This window comes from Haliaeetus leucocephalus, unplaced genomic scaffold (assembly GCF_000737465.1).
Source record: "Haliaeetus leucocephalus isolate CR32 unplaced genomic scaffold, Haliaeetus_leucocephalus-4.0 Scaffold351, whole genome shotgun sequence".
In the NCBI taxonomy this organism is placed as follows: domain Eukaryota; kingdom Metazoa; phylum Chordata; class Aves; order Accipitriformes; family Accipitridae; genus Haliaeetus; species Haliaeetus leucocephalus.
In genome coordinates, this window is record NW_010972787.1 from 2,444,145 (window position 1) to 2,460,186 (window position 16,042).

The window sequence follows — 16,042 nt, forward strand, 5'->3', positions numbered from 1 at the left end:
AAGATTTGATTAAGATACATGGGAAAATTTATGTCCCAGTGTTCTTTTTTCAAGCTATCAGGCATGTCCCTGCATCAATGAGTTTTTTTCCTTTTTTTTTTTTTGTGTTTTACCCTTCCTAGTAAAACCCAGCCAAACAGCAGCTGTCCATGAACTGTCTCTGCCTCTTCTCCTTCCCACCCTGAAACCGATAATTTGTGTCTGCGGCTAATTAGGGTGGACAGGGCCTTAATCATGTCCATAAGGCTAATGCTAAAATTAGGGCTTTTAAAGACTAACAGGAATCCATCGCAGCATGGTTCTTCTAGGAACAAGGCAGGAGATGTGAGGTTAAGGAAAAAAAGCTAGCACTTTGACTTGCTTGTGCCTCCCCAAAGGGCAGAAAGAGTCCTTTTGTAATCTCTCCAAACACTGACCATCAAGTATACCAGTGTCTTATCACTTCAGGTTGTAACCAGCTATTGAACTGGAAGCAAAATCCTTCTGCTTTCCACCTGTTCCTTCTCAGAGGTGTTTGTTATGATGCTGGGAAATATTAGAAGCATGGAGCTTGTCACCTGTTACATTTTATAGAAGATCCAGACAATGAATTCACCTTTTAAAAATTGATCCTCCTGCCTCAAGCAAACAAAGAAACTACCGTTAGACCTTAGCTGAAAACTTGCATTTTTCTGGTATTGTTTCCTCATCAGGAGCTACAATTTACAGCAATCTTGTAGTACTCTCTACCTCTCTGTTCACCTCCTGTAAGAGCAGGTGATGCTTCATCTATCGAACCTTATGTTGCTGCTCATGCTGTGACCATGAAGCATCATTCTGCTGTTCCTGTCCTGGCTAAAAAGTGTGTGTTCTCCATGATGCAGGCAGAGATGCTGCTCATCCAAACAGAACGGCTCCTGTTAAGATGCATGAGATCTTCTTCCCTTTCCTCAACATCCAAATAAAGCCTGGGCCAAGAGTATGACATTGAAATTGGTGGAAATAATACAAACTCACTATGCTGAGGTAACAGCAGGATAAATCAGACTCAAAAACTGAGATTGGCTCAGTGTCTTCTACACAGATCGGTATATTGTATTTTAGAATATATTGGCAGTATTTTAGCAGTTCACCTGCAGCCGTTCTTGGGAAGCAAAGTCACAGCACAGCCACCAAACTGCCCCACATGACTACACTTGAAAATAGCGGATTGTCACCCTGCCTAAATAGACTATGTCTCTTTGTGTAGCAACAGAGCCGAAGGGCCCCTGATCTTTAATAGGGGAACATTAGTTTTGATACCAATCTTAAATATATCAGACTATGAGATTTTGAGCAGAACTTGGCCCTGAATTGCTTTGAAAATCACAGGGAACCACATGCAATTGCCTGCTCCATTTTACTTTGAGGAGGAAGGATTGCAGTAGTCATTGGTTCTGGGAAGACATGGATGGTACATCTCAAAAATTGTGAAAACACACAGGTAGTTCCCACTTTGTGACTAATAAGTTATATAGGAGTTTTGGAAATAACTTGCACAAACAGAATCACTGCTAGGGGACTGGAACTGTAGTTGATGAGCCAATCCCTGAATGCATATTGTAATTAATTTTGGGAGGCAGCTGTTTAAAATTGCAACCACACAGCTCGTATTTGACTATATGCTTAATGAAAGCATGAAAAAATATTATATGCTCAATGAAAACATAGCAGAATATTCAATTTCTGAATTTAAACAAAATAAATCTAAAGAATTCACCCCAAACTGCAATATTGAAATAAAGAAGCACTGGAAAGAGTTATTGGCCTTTCAAAGTTTTGGCTTTAAAGTTTTTCCTAATCTTTTTGGGGCTGAGCATTCAGCACCTAAACTCTTGTAAGATCCATAAAAACCAGCTCACTTTCTCCTAAAGCCTCTAAGTCATTGGAAAGTTGACTTAAACAGCAACCAGTAAAATGAATAGCTACTTAGTGAGCTGAAGCAGAAGGGTCTGAACAGCAGCAGCTCTGCCGTTTGGACCCTTCCGCTTCAGCTCACTAAGTAGCTATTTTATTTACACAGTCCTGGAAGCCCCTTGGCTTCTCCCTGATTTATTTTCTATTCCCATCTTGGCTCAGGTCTCATCGTCCCTGCCCTTCAGGTAGCTGTAGGATGCTCATCGGCCCTTGCAGGTCATTTCTTGTAACTATCTTGGTAACTCTTCAGTTTAGACCTTCTCTGTCTTCTTGCTAACCCTCTTGAACTGTATGTGCGTGGTGCAAAACTGGGCACATCATTTCCCATATTTTATGCACTGCAGACATGCCCCATCTCCTTTATTAAAAATAAAGGGGCTCCAATGAGCCAAGTCCTTTTCATACCACGAGATGCAATTATTGAACCCTCATCCTCTTCCTTGTCCCTGCTTTAAAGTATTAGATTAGAGCATCATGTCCAGTTATTTAAGCATATTAAGAGATGGAGATCTGCTAGAAGTGCTTGGTTGACAGGACTAAACCTCTGCACTCGCTGCAGAGCATGGTGCAGCGGAGTGCATTCTTCCTGGCTCCTTCAGAGCAAAGTGACCTTCAGTAGCAAAATCCTTTCTCTGAAAACAAAACCATTCATTTGGAATGTTAATTAATCTGCAGCTAGCAGAGTTGGTTTTAATTTGTGTTCATGACAACACATATTTGAGGAGAAGCAGTTGAAAAGGGGTCCATACTTACTGTGGAATTTTTCCCATCTTGTTTCACATGCCTTGGTTTTACTGGAGTTTTTGAACTGCCAGCTTTTGGACTGACCTGACTGAACTGCATGAAAAGGTAGCTGAAAAGCAAAGTACAGAGAAATAGAGCAAAATATAATTTCCCTTCATGTGACATTTGTTGCTTTAGTGCTACACAAGCTTGCTCGCTCCCCATTGCAGCTGGTGGGGAGGCAGTACCTGTAAGCCTGGGCACACGGCATTGAGGTGGGCGATGCTGCGGCCCACTAAGGTGGGCAACGCTCCTTCTCTCAGAGCCTGCCTGTGGGCAACGGGCTCCTCGGTACGCAGGGAAGCCTGAGGCTCCAGGCCAGCATGCAAAGTGGTCTTTAACACCCACCACCCCCCGTCCCAGCAGTGCTCAAGGGCTGGAGAAGCGCAGGGGCAGAGCTGGGGGGATGCAGCTGGGGCACCGGGAAGGGTCCCGGAGGCTTGGAAATGGGCTTCAGCTCAGCTCCTGCTTAGGGCACCCTTTGTTTGCCCTTCTTTTTGCCACCAAAAAATACCTGCTGAGGCTGGTGATTTGGCCCTGAAAGTCGAACGTTATGACGGCTACCAGCTGTAACACTGAGTCTCGTCTAATGTGCCAGGTTTGATTTTCTTTGACTGCTGCTGCAGTGAGTAAGCAAAAGCGGAGCTCCTGACCCCGAGGAAGACCAGCAGCGTGAGTCAGGATTCGGCTAAGCAAGTTCCCTGCTGTTAGGTAGTTGCCGTTCTGTAAACTCAGCTTCCTCTCCTGCTGGGACAGAAAAAGAGGCAAATTAAGCGAAGTGTACAGTTCTGCTGCTGTAGATACCGTGTGTTTTCAGCATTTCTCATCCTTCCCAAAGAGATTTTTCTCCTCTCTGATTCCTGGTGTCCTAACTAAGACAGATAGAGAAAGATACTCAATGGGCAGCACTGCTCCCGACTGGGTATGGCTTATTGAGCAACCTGAGCGAGCTCAGCCACTGTTTAGTTTTGTTGATTAGGCCAGGGACTGCCATAGTTTTCTGTCTCAGACAGCAGTGACCACCCGACCAGGCTTTAGCAAATAAAATACCACAAATACATTCTGAAAAATGTGAACATAATACTCATGAAGGACTATTAATGTGCGCAGAAACTATGCAGGCTGCAAATACACCTTCGTCCCGACCTACAACATTCCTCTTACTTTAGTCCTAATGGAGACGGCCAATTATGGTTTTATGATATAGATTACGGGTGAGTGCCTGTTGCTGTTTGTGCCAATCAGAGTTTTGCTGTTGGCTTCAGCAAGGTCTGAGTTTCTCTTTTTTGTACCTAAAAAGACGGAAGCTATACAAGTTATACTCTACCAAATAATTTCATTATAAATATACACAAAGGTCACTCTTACTTCAAACTTGTGCATATTTTTTTTGAACTTGACACACTATATCTGAAAACATATACCACAGATGTGAAAAAAAAAAAAAAAAAATCTTCTTAGGACACTGTGCAACAACTAGGATTATTTCTTACTGGATTTTTTTAACATTTTAAACCCTCTGAAATGAAAAGACTCCATCTCAGAGGCATAGAAGTCCTCATTTGCTAGCAGTGGAAGAACAATAGTAACCAAAATCTTCAGTGAGAAAACTTCAGCTCAGCTAGACAGTTCAAGAGGAGTGTGGAAAATTTCCTCTGTGGAAAATATATTTTGGATATGTAACCTTGGACAATATTTAAGTTAGACATTTTCAGTAAGACTGGAGTCTGAGCTCATGGAAGGCCATGCATGCTACTCTCATTTTACATACCTTTTTCTTCCACAGGGGACAAAACAAGGTGGAGAAATTCACAGGGGGATTTTGGGAGTTCCTGCAACCCACAAGGAGGTCTAAGGGACTGAGTCGCAAAATGTTGAATTCTTTTGTCATTCTTATTATGGCAGACCAGAAGGAGCAAATCTGTGAGTTACTGTCTGATGCAACATTATTTTAAAACTGGAGGAAACAAGAGGTGGCATTTCCCCCTCACAGGCTGAACAGTTACGTTAAAGTGGGAACCATCTGAACGTGGCAGCAGTGTATCTGATGTGTCCTACTTTGATGCCATTTCAGCTGCAAAAAAAGGAAATGCAGGGAGCTGACACCTGCACGTCTGGAGTCTGAGTTACATGAAGGGCTCAGTGCTATGAACAGTTCATTCCTTCCAGCTCCCTACGGAGTTTGATTTATCTTCAAATATTTTCCATTTGACAGTATCTTTCTACTTATTGTTAGAATAGGTATGGTATTTCCTCTATGGGATCATCAAGTTTTACCCCTCTTCACCTACAGCCTCCAGCTAGACGGACAGAAAGATGGACATGTGGGGTGAGAGTTCCCCCTGCCTCATCTTGATATGAACCATCCTGCGTCCAGTGCTAACGGCCCTGTGAGATAGCCCCTGGGGGAAGAGTAGCACTATGACTTTCCTGAAGCTATTCACCCCTTACTGTTTGACCTTTCCAATGCAGATGTCTCCCCTACAGTATCTCTCCCCAGCCCACCAGTAATGCTTATGCTTTCAGGAGAAGTGGCCGCAGGTTGCTATTTCTAAGAACACCACACTTGCAAATTCCTAGAACACTTTTGCTCTGTGTAAGTAAGCTGGGAACGTTGTTTTGCTAGACAGAGTATGTGAATGACAACCCAGTGCCCATCTACTCAAGTCCTCTGGAATGTGAATGGATTTCCAGCACGGGGCTGAATACTTCTGTTTGTTAACTTAGTGGAAACCACTTGGCATAGGAACATGTTCGAATCATGATGCAGGCGTTTGAAATTAATACAAAGCACTCCGGCTGGCTGGGGATCCAGCTGCTGAAAGGACCTGTGAAACCAAACTCGTTTTTTTCAGGTTTGTTCACTAGAAAAGGTTCTAGAAAGTCAGTGCTGCAGATTTTTCATTTCTGCTCTGTCAAAACTGATCCTGAAAGTTATCTGTCCCAATGTACCAAAATATTTCTAGCCCAGACAAGTTATGCAATGCTGAGCCTCAAAATGCAGGAGATATCTAATTAATCAAAATAATTTCTCAACATTTTTGCCATGTTACATTGTGTCAAGTATCCACAATTTCCTGGAATTTCAAGAGATGAATATTCAGAAAGCTGCTATGTTTCCTCTCTCTCCAAACCTAAGTGGCTTCACTGAGACCCAGTTGCAGGCAGAACCTGTCTGTGTAAACAGCCACTGAAGCGCAGGCATGGCAAGAGCTTTCATGTTCAGCTTCCTTCAGGTTCACAGTAACCTGTGGTTTTGTGCTTGGCTGGCACAGGGGCACAAAAAAGGACAAATAATAACCTTCCTAATTTAGGTTTTGTGAACTATTATTTTATAATGCTAAAATTCAGCCCCATGTAAAATCTATTTTAATGTATTACCTTCCTTTGTTAAGAGCATACACTTTAAAGCAGGACTACTCCCAGCTCCCTTAATGCTCTCAGCTCCCATTCTCAGTTTAACCCAACTTTAGCTGCCACAACAACTACTGGAGCTGATGACTGACCATGACGCTTCTAGTTCTCAGAGTTTCAGGGTGCAGCCTTGAAAATGTATTGAGAGCTGAAGCTTGGAGGAGAAAGTATGATGATGCTGGAGCAGCATGAGGGTAAAATCTAGTAGTTCATGAACTGCCAGACGAAGTGAATCCATTTTCTCCCCTAAAGGAAAAGGATTTAATTTTGCATCAACATACTTACAGCTGATCAGTGATCTTCAAGGTTTCCCAAGATCTGAAGTTTTGCTTTAAATTTCAAACAAAGGTGCATGTAATTCCATAAATTTTTAGGTAATCAATAGGATTTTATGTGAGCATCAGTATTATGAATTATGATCTCCCAGAAAGCTTTTTTTAAAAAAAAATTCAACTACAAAGAAGTGTTACAGATGGATTTTTATTTTTTCAACTAGGTCTAAAAATAACTTCATACACAAGTGATTTGATTTTAATATAATTTGAAAAGGAAAGAGAAGCCCAGTGTAGGAATGGCATTCTGGAGGGGCTGGCCAGATGAGAAATTAAGGTTACAGAACTAGGAGTAGGAAAATTATCTGCTCCTTTCTTCTTCTCACTGTCTTACTCTCTGGCTGCATGAGACTAGGGAATAGGAATAAAATGAGAAACCTGTCAATCTGCAGAGTGTCCTATACTTGACATTGGTTAAGACTGAAGAAGGTTATCTGCAGTGCTGAACGAGCCAAGTGGGATAATGAAGGGTATGAACATCTAGGCATTTTATTTCCTGCTTTTCTCCACAAATGGGTTTCAGGATAACTTTGGGGAGAGCCCAGGCTTGTCTTCATGGCCAAGCATGTCAGAAGGTACTGCAGTGGCTTATAGGCATTTTTTTTCTAAGCAGCTGCATAAACAAACAAGGCAAGAAATCGTCTTGGGGGGGAATGGGGTAGAAGTCCCAAGTCCCTCTGCCACCAGTGTCAGCTGTGGGTTTGGACAACCTCTGTGGCTAAAAGGGGCTCAGCTGAGCAACCTCTGTGCTGCTGCTCCTCTTCTTTGGACATGTTGTCCCCTATCTCCCTAGGAGTCTTTCATAAATAACTACAGAAGGCAAACTAAGACGAGTATGTGCTTCTGCAGCCTCAGCTCAGTCTGGTGTTATACATCATTCTCTTCTTGCTCATGTGCTGAACTCTCAGTGTAAGCAGTAGGTTCTTTTTATATTTAGAAAGTAATGTATTAGCTGAGTGGCAGTTCATCTGGCATGTGTTTTACTATCTTTCTTTGTCCAGTTTTGTGTAATTTAATTTTAGGAGGCAGCAACTTCCACCTTCAAAAGAACATCTCGGCAACATTTCCTCCAATTCCCATTTGTTAGAGGTTTTTATTGAAGAAAAGGTTCCTGCTTGTTGTGCACAGCTTGCCCAGGACAAGCTTCCTTCATTGCCTCTAAAAATGTCAGATTGACTCCAGGGGAGCTGACACAGCATCCAGCGTGTCAGGCTGTACCCGGCCATGGTAACTCTGTCCCCTTTGCCATAAATTCTGAAGTATTGAGAACTTCACTAGAGCTCCAGTAAACACAGCCATGAGCCACCAGGAAAACGGAGGTGAACAATACAATACAGATAATATTTTTTTTAATTGATAACCCAGGAGAAGCCTCATTGCTTCTGGTGGGTGTAACAAGGTACAAGTCAAGCTTAACATGAGAACGAAGTGGCTTTTGCTTACAGATTGCTAAAGCAGTGGGAGCTGCCGAAGAGGCTTAACGTCCCTGGTGGGACTGGCCAGCCCAGGAAGGGGATGTTGGGCAAACCTGGGTGGTGGCAGCTGCCTGTATGGGACAAGGGATGGAAACTGGAGGGGAGCGGTGGGGAAGGGGCCAAGGGCTGCAGGTGAGTGGGGATGCCTTTGAGGGACCAGGCAAGACACGCTTTGGGGTGCCTTGGGGGATGGGGCAATCACTGGGTCTGTCAGCAAAGAAACCATCTCTGGAGGTTTGAGCCCTGCTGAGCTCGGGACAGCAGGACTTTAGCACAGTCTTTAAATAAACAAGATTACAGCAGAAAATAAAAGAAATCCTTGTTTGCGTCATTCTCTTCCCAGTGGAAACAACATGTAGGACACTGAAGTTTGGCTACTTACTCAAGCTGCAAAAAGTCTGGGTACTAAGGAACGGCGGAGGGAAAGGGGATATTCATAGATGGCAAATTCTTTAGAAATGGGGTGTGAAGCAGAAATAATTGGTGAAACTACAGGAGACGAAGGGGGATTTTTTCCATTAACTGTTAACCATAAAGTAAAATTGAAAATTATCCCTGTATCTTTTGTACATAGAGGAGGACTGGGACCAAGCTAGTGGCAGAGGATATTCCGGTTAGGCAATTTTCAAACCAGGGATACAATTACTGTGGAAACATTTGTAAATCTGTATCAAGAAATAGTGTTCATAAGATAATGAGTTCAGCCTTCAATCAGAGCATATTCATTTCCAAAATTAAATATGTGGTCTGTCACAGTGAGAGTCGAGCTGGCACCATCATCACGGAGAACGATGGGGCTTTTGGCAATAACTTTCTCATATGCGTGTGGGTCTAGGTCCTGAGGATGCACACCTTGAGACAGCTCCATCTGCTGTGCCTCGCATTGCGGAGAAGGCAGCAGTGGGGTCTGAGCTCTGCCAGCCCTGGATGGGTTTCCCCACGCAGCAGCAAAGCACAGCAGAGCTGCAGTGCAGCACGGAGAAGGCTGAGCCACCCAGGGAGAGAGCAAGCACGGGGAATAACCAACTGCGAGTAACCTGGCTGACTTACACTCAGCGTGCCTGGCACCCATCTCATTTTTGCCCTGTGTGGAGCATTTTTGCCCATACTGTGGCAAGTTAAAATACTACCATCCTGATGTGCTGAATGTGCTGAGCCTGCTGGGTTGGGGGGGTGAGATGCTGCAAGCCGGGCTGGGACTGCTAGTGCTTCCCAGAAAGGTGGTAGCTGACAGCAGGCAGCAGTGCCAAGTGTTTTTTCTCAGCCTTTAATAAAACTGTGAGATTCCTTTTACAGCTGTGCAGTCCTGGAGAAGCTGGAGGCTTGCATGGATTTACACGATGGCAGAGTTTGTCCCTGGGCGTATTGGAGGGGGAACTGTTAGCATTCTTGTACAAAGAATATGACCAGAGACAGCTGGCAACCTATTTCTGGTACTCACCACTTCAGTTTCTCAGATGACACCTGAGACCATCTACCAGCATTTAATTCTCATTAGTACATTCTCAACGATTTTTGTAGTTTGCATGATGTGCGAATTCTGCGCCTCTTTTCCTTTGCTACACATTAGGAAAAAAATGATCATAGAAAACACCCATCCAACTGTTTTCTCCAGCCATGTAATTCCCATTGCTGCGTGCTTTGGTTTGCACGCAGCCATCGCTGCCTTTAAATAGGCAGTGTAAAGATTACTCCACCCTCCCCTTCCTTTGTTTCTCTGGTCTAAACATAAAGAAGTGAGGAATGAGCCAAAAACCTGTCTCTTATGCCACAGTATATAAAGGATTTGTGGCAGCAGTCAATAAACTAAAAAATCTTGAATGCTATGATTTAAAGTAAAGTAGTATAATAAGGGATGTCTGGAGTTTACCAATATATGATCCAGGGGAAAAAATAGGAGGGAGGTGGCTCATGCTGTCTGCTTTAGGCTATGTCAGGCTTCAAACTGAGGTGCAATTCAGTCTGCTTCAGGCAGGTACCTCCAGGGCATGCCTGAAGTGAGACTGACCCCCGTTCTGGAGAACAGCCCTGCTTTGGAGAAAAGGATGGAGACAGCAGCCTCTGCCAGCATTCTGAGGAGCAGGAGGGGAGGAGAGACTGGGCTAATGGATGGTATCCCCGGTGGTTTCTGTCTGCAGTGAGATGGAGGAAGGCAGTTCGTCCTGGCGATGAAAGGTCACGTAACCGTGGTGGGGAGGAAGAAATGGAAAGTCCCCCAGATCGAGGGGGAGGATGATGTTCAGGCAGGTAGTGAACAACTGTGAGCTGGACGGAGGCAGCTATCTAAAAAGGGCCTGAATATATAACCAGTGCGTGAAGGCTATCTGGCTTTCAGAAATGATCAGGTTTTTTGTCTCCAGCTTCTGCTGCTCTTTGTGGGGACTGCGCTTCCTCTGCTTCTGCTTCTTCCATTTTATAGGCTTTCCCTAAATTCAGCTTTAATCTTGGAAAAGAGAGAGGAAGAATTCATCTCAATTCAAACGTGAACTTGTGAGCGAAAGAGGACTTGTGCAATTCTGTTAAATCTCCAGATCTAGCTAGAGTTTTCCATTTTTCAGCAGTTTCCTATACTGAGCCTGCCTTGAGGCTGAAGTCCTCTCATCTTGAGAACAAAGAAGGGAACAAATGGGACGTTATCACACATTCAGCCTACCTTGGAGAGGGACCCCTGGTAGCATGACCCTTCATAAGGTAAAGAGAGATGTTTCTATCAAACAGTACAGCGAGTTTCTTCTTAGATTTTGGTGAATATTTTTGGCCTCTGAGTAAAAAGAAGGAAGGAGATGAGTTTTTCTTACAGCAGAGAAGCAGTAAGGAAATAATCTCCATTCTGGCTGGTATAAAAATGGATTTAAAAACATAAAAAGTCATTCTGGTACATGGCAAGAAGAAAAGCAAGCTGAGCTCGTGTCTATCAAGTTTTCCTCCTACTTCCGTCCTCCAAGGTCAACCACCACTGCAAAGGAGACCCGGCCTATGCTGCAGGAGTGGTAGATGTTTTTAGACCTTTCCTGGCAAGTACGTGCCCTTTGCAGCAGCTTTGGGTATCCCAGAGCCACCCAGCTCTGCTGCAGGACCAAACAGGGCTGACGGCCGAGGACTTCAGGGCTCTGCGCAGGGACCCCCGGCCTCCCTGCCGGACGCGTGTGGCGTGGGGTGAGTTCTTGTGTCTCCTCCGGCATCCATGCTGGGCATCTCAGGCTGCCGTGCAAGGCGGCCGGCTCAGCCTCCTCTCCCACAGGCACGCTTTCCCTACCCGCTCCCGGACTCCTTCTGCGTGGGAGTGTGTTTGGGGGAAATTCCTGGGCTCTGAGACAACATTGCAAAACTGTTCACGCTGCGCCTGAGACGGCGCTAGTTTGCTCTTCCCCCATTTTTCAGCAAAGGAAGAGAGAAGTGGGGAAGCACCCCTCACCTGAAATGCAGCAGGAGCAGCACCCGTCTGGGTGTCGAAGGTTACGGGGTGCAGCGCCTGCAGCTGCGCAGCACCCGGTGCTGGGGAGGCCACTGCCGTTTGCCCTGGCAGGGGTACAGGGATGAGTGATGTGAGGGTGTTTTGGGGTCCCCAGGCAGGACCTGGATGGGAGCAAGGGGCTGGAGGCAGCAAATTGGGAGCCGCTGCTGCAGGAGCAGCAGAGCCGTGGCACAGCTCCGTGCCAGCAGGAGCCAAAACAGAGGGTGGGCACCGAGAGCGCCAGTGGGACCCTCATCTTCGGAGCCTTGCTCTGGGCTGTGCTCGGGGCCAGGTTACACACCGGGTTGGTCTTTTGTCAGAGCTTTCTGCAGCGCAGAATAACGACCTCTTTATTTCTGGTCACTGAAAGGCTTATGCGTGGCTTGGAAAGCAGCTATGACGGGGGCCAGAGGCATTTTAGCAGTTGCCTTAGGATATGTTGCTATATGATACCCGATCCAGGCCCCTTAAAGGGCTTTGTGCACAGCTGGACTCCCCCCAGGGCTCACCCCCCCCCCCCCCCTTTTGGGCCCCAGCCCTTTGGGCGTGCCTTTGCTGGGAGCCCCTGTGTGCTGCTTGGAGGGGAAAAGCAGGCTCCAGGTGCCGGGGTGAGCCCAGTGCATGTGTGTGCTGAATTTCTCCTGTCAGAGAAGGAGACGTAACGCAAGGCCATACACGGATGTCAGTGTCGTTCGCATGACAAGGCTCTGTAATGCATTTCTGCATTGTTTACAACCACCCTGTGTTTAAGCCCCAGACTGCATACGAACTACGTATGATGTGTATCTTATGCTGGTTTGGAGTCCAACCACATACAGTTATTTTTTGCACAATCATCTCCATTGAGATGCAAGCCAAGCTCCCATTTTTAAGCTGAGAGCTCACAGGGTGGGCAATCCCAGCTTCTGCACGGGGAGAAAAGGCAGTGCGCTCTCCCAGCCCCTGGCACCAGGCTTGAGGAGGAGGGGGCAGAAGCCTTGCTGCTTAGAGGTTTTGGAGTTATTCTGGGGCAAAAAAAGCCAGAAAGCATACAGGAGGAGTAATCCCAAACTGGGAGGGAGGTGAACCGCCTAACCCCAGCAGGTGCTTTCTGTCCAGCTTTTGTGGAAGGAGGTTGTGCTTAGAGCAACAGTAATTAAGACTCTGAAGACAAGTTAGGAAAACAACTGCTGGGTTTAATAAGGCTGGACTGCCTGGCTGCCCACGGGGCAGCGTCCCCTCCTGACACTACCCATGGGGCTGTGGCGAGGGTGCCAGCCCTCAAGAGGCAGCTGCTTTGATGGCAGGGGCTGGTGTGCTCTGGTGATGCCTCAGACCTCCTCTGCACCCTCGGAGCAGCCTGGAGTTTTCAAATCTGTCCCCTCAGGTAAGCTCCTGAATGGAACACCACCTCACCTTGCCCTCCAAGCCTAGCAGGCTCACTGTCCTGTGAACAAATTTTCCATCTTTCACACAGCAAGTGTAAATCCTGGGTTGAAACAACTCCCAGGCTTGAGTAAGCTCAAATTCGAAAGGGAAAAGCAGAAAATTAGCCTATAATTTTCTAATGATACGAAACAATATCACAGAACCAAACCCGTCCTACCCTTGTTTGAACTCTGTAAACCACCCCCTGCCCGGTTCTCCATCCCAGCCTGCCTCCTGCAACCTGCTGCCTATCTAATCTCACTATATTGCACAAGGTGTTTGCTAACATCCAAAGTATCTTTTACTGTTCTGAATACTCTTATCAAAATCTTGGAGGCAGCTTGGTGTAAGCAGTAAGTCTTGTTAGGCAAACAAACACTTTTTCACATTAAGTTGTACTTAATAGCTGACCAAAAATTCACCATCTCCTATTAATAAAATGCTGAGCTGGAATGATCTCAGGCTTTTCGAGCACACCTTCTGAATATTTACATCTGGAGAGTACACAGTGTTTACAAGAACTCATGTTTATTTATCCAAGAACACTTTCACAGAAAAGCTTCTTTATGACTAGCTGTACATTTTCCTTTGCCAGTTTATTGACCTTTAGCAATGCATGGCTATTTGTTTGGTAAAAACGATAGCATTAATCTTAACCTGCCACGTGTAATACATCTTGGTAACTACTTTCCTTTTTTAAAGAAAGATTTTGGGTGGCAGGAAGCCCCCCTGTGCACTGGGAGGAGGGTTTGAATCCAGCGCAGCTCAGCATAAGCAAATATCATTGCTATCTGATACCCCTTGCTAAGTGGCTGGAGGCCACTGGAGGCTCCATGCTGGGAGCTCACTTGTTAGCACATCCCCGACGATCCCGCTGGCACTTTCGAGCTCTCCTAATAGTTTTTATCCTTGGGCTGACGGGGGCCGTGCAGCTGGGTGCCCCTCTGCTGGGGTGGCCCTGCCGGGTGCTGCTGTTGCAGGGCAGGTCAGGAGGCAGGCGCATGGCTGCTGCCTCTTCCCTGCTCCATGGGATGGCTTTCAGTCCCCTTGCTGCCTACGCCGGCATTTCCTCAGAACTAAGTATATTTTGCCAAGAGCACTTCCGCAGAAAAGCTCCTTTATGCTTTGCTATAGATTTTCCCTGCCAGCATCCTGACCTTTAGTACTCACCCGCAGGTTTGCCTCAAAACAGTTCATTTCAGCAGAGTCCCTCCCGAGCTGCACAGAGGCCAGCGGGCACTGACCCGGGGATGGTGCTGGCTGCCAAGGACCACTGTGTGCAGAGCCGGGCTTCCACGAAATATATCTGGCTGTGCCAGGCACTGCTCGTCTTCCACCTCTGCAAGTAGCTGGCTAAGCAAAGCCGAACTGCTCAGAAGCGAGGGAAGGCAGGAATGAGGGAGGAAGGCACATCGGCAGATTGTAGATGCTGATCGACCCCCTTTCCTCAAATTGCAAGGGCAAAGAGTCTTTAATTTAGTCCTTGGTATGAATTGAGATTACCTCCAAATTTGAGTTAATTAAAGAAGATTTCATGCAGCATTTCCTTCCTTAGAGAGGAAGCTATTTACCTGTGCAGGAAGAGATTTGAGATAAAGACCTGAATTTCTGTTTCGTTATCTCATAGATTTATATTAAGCAGCACAGGAGCAGAAACTGAATCTAGCTTTCAGTGCTTCCAAGGGCACTAAGCACAGGTTGCAGAGTTGTAACCACACTTCTCCAGCACAAGGATTAACTAGAACATGCAAGTTGGAGTAGCTGTACGAGGCAGGGCTGGAAAGTTGCATTTCAGATGTCTGTACATGGAGTGCTCAGTGTGCCACTGGTAGTAGCTGTAAGTTCAAGATGGGACCTGAGAGCGGGAGCAGTGTGCTTGAGCACCCGGAGCTCTGGGTTCACAGTGAAAAAAGGGAAGGTGAAAACTGGTTGGGATGGTGGAAAGGAGAATGTCTGAGAGTCACCAGAGAGGACCAAGAATGCAAATCCGCAAGGGTAAAGGAGAAGTGGAAGAAACAGCTTGAGATAAAGAACTACTTGATTTTTCTTTTTGAAATGGCAAGGAAACCATGTAGAAAAATACACTAAAGAAACATAATTAAGGTTGCAGAATTGAGAAATGGAAAGATGAAACCTCGTAGAACATCACATACACGATGAGCATCTTAATGGCACAGGCAATTAATCATTGGGAAGGCTCATGAAGGTCATGTAGTAGAATGCAGCACTTGAAGGATTTAAATCAAGACTAGAAACCTTAAAAGACTGTCTGTGGTCTCCCTAGAAAGATACTGCTCTTGACTGGGGAACCATCAGGATAAATTCTGTGGTGAACTTTATGCAGGGGCTCCAGTTAGAAGTCCAGTGCGCTAGAGCTGGGGCTGCTCTGGCACGGTCTGGGAATGCCATACACTGACCTGGCCACGGTAATAACTGAGCCTGACTTCACTTCTGCCTCTGGCAGAGCCTTGGGCTAGCTGAAAGGAAGGGATGCAAAAAGAGCAGAAGCTGCAGTGAGTGATGGAAAGGCAGCGATGGAGCAGAGGCATCTTGGGAACCTGGCTAGACTTTATGCTGAGTGTCCTCCATTGGTTTGTGCAGTCAGGATTTAAATCTGAATTGCTGAGGACAGGGCACTCTGACCAGAGCGTCCCTGTCTCTGCAGAGGAAGAGCAGTCATTGGGGACCTACGTGTGGGCAGAAGGTACCAAGGTGATGTCAATAAGCCACTGCCGCAGCCAAAGGATATAAATGTCCTCAGGCTACCAGTGGAGGAAGGTAAGAGAACTGCACTTCTGTGTAGTCTGTTTTCCCCCAAACTTTTCTCCATAGCTGATAAAATAATCCTATTATTTTCAAAAGGTCTGAGGTCCGAGTTCAGTATCTGCAGTTCTTCTTTTAGGAGTCCCTGAGCAAAACCGGTGAGCCATCTGGTAAGTGTGGCTAACACCTGTGTACTCTATGCCTGTTCCTAACTACTCAAAAATTAATTTTGGTGAGGGAACAGCCCTGGACTTGAGACCTCGGGGGTATGTAGAGCCGAGGGGTAGATGTTCATCCAGCTGGGACAATCACAACAGTCCGGGCTGACTTTTAACCCACGGAAAACCTCCAAAGTGCAAAGCAACCGAGAAAGTTCACTGGGAGTTGATGGTATCCAGCACCTCCCAGGTCTGGGCTGTCAAAGAGTGATTTTAATAGCACATTAAGTATGAGATGCTGGAACATGATCAAGACCTAAC